The sequence below is a fragment of the Equus przewalskii genome, chromosome 4 (assembly GCF_037783145.1).
Source record: "Equus przewalskii isolate Varuska chromosome 4, EquPr2, whole genome shotgun sequence".
In the NCBI taxonomy this organism is placed as follows: domain Eukaryota; kingdom Metazoa; phylum Chordata; class Mammalia; order Perissodactyla; family Equidae; genus Equus; species Equus przewalskii.
In genome coordinates, this window is record NC_091834.1 from 81,127,082 (window position 1) to 81,128,577 (window position 1,496).

A 1,496-nucleotide genomic window follows, 5' to 3' on the forward strand; every position below is an offset into this window, starting at 1 on the left:
GAGTATTTTTAAAGAATGCTGCTTATGCTACTGCACACAAATAATAAACAAATGAACAGCTGATTTTACAGGAACTGAATTGAATTGCCATGATCCAATAGTTAATACCCTTACACAAAATAAATTGGATATGTTAAACACTAACATCAGTATTTAAGAGATGAATAGTTTAAAGTAAGGTGTGCGGTGTTATGGACTGAATGTTTAAGTCCCTCCCAAATTCATATGTTGAAACCCGAATCCCACGTGATGATGTCAGAAGGCGGGGCCTTTGGAAGATAGCTAGGTTTAAATGAGGTGAGGAGGATGGGATTAGTGTCCTTATAAGAAAAGGAAGAGACCAGAGTTCTCTCTCTCTGCCACATGAGGATCCAGCAAGAATGCAGCCACCTGCAAACCAGGAAGAGAGCTGTTTCAGGAACTGAAAGAGACGGCATCTTGACCTTGGACTTCCCAGCCTCCTGAACTCTGAGAAATAAGTGTCTCTTGTAATGGTATTTTGCTACTGCAGCTTGAGCAGACTAAGACAGGGGCTTTAATAATGGGATGAATTTGAAAGGACTCTTAACCGTGGGTATACACTATACACTACCATGGAATGCTCAGTATTCTTGAATCAAGAGTATTAATTTACTTCTGCATACTGGGTAAGTGCTGATCCAAGCCAGGTGTAGTTGGAAGGACAATCTATTCAATTTACAAAACCAGAATAGTGTCACATTCTGTGTCATGGGCTCCCCTTTGTTCACTGGAAAAGAAAACCCCATATTCTGGTGTGCCTAGAAGCTGAGTTAGATGACACTGAAGAGGGCAGCTCCAGTGTCTGCCTGTCAACAAGGCTGACAGGCATAAATGGGCTAGGTTCCCAACCATTTTCAACCCTGATGCAGAATTCCTGTCAAACCATGGAACGGGAACAAGATACATTGACAGATATCACCAACGGGAGGGTACGAATAATCCCCCACAGGCCACATACTGTCTGTCACAGCTCCTTGAGGAAGAGCAAAGATGGAACTAGCAGGCATGGCAGATCTAATCCACTTTACTTATTAAGACATAGTTACCTGAGCAAATTGTTAGTGTCCAAGAGAACTTTGAATGTATCTTCACCAGAGTAGTTTCCCACTTCATTTCTCTTCCCCAACCTAACAAAATGTTTTTTCTACTTGGCAATATATATATCAAAATTACATTTACTATAATGACAATAAATTTAACATGTAAGAAACAGAAGGATTTTAATTTTCCAAATTAAACTGAGTTTATATTTCAAACCATGTAAAAACATTTGCAATTCAAAAAAATTAAACAAAAATTTAAACAAGAGCTTAGAAAACAGCCTCCAGGAGAAGTTGAGAAATGCTGATAACATATTGCAATTTATTCTTTTGTATTCTAACTGGATTAAAGATTTATCTTTTCTTTTGGTATATTGTAGTACAAAAGGCATTTATTTATTTATTTTTTTAGGTAAAAATGAAGTGCTTGAAGTT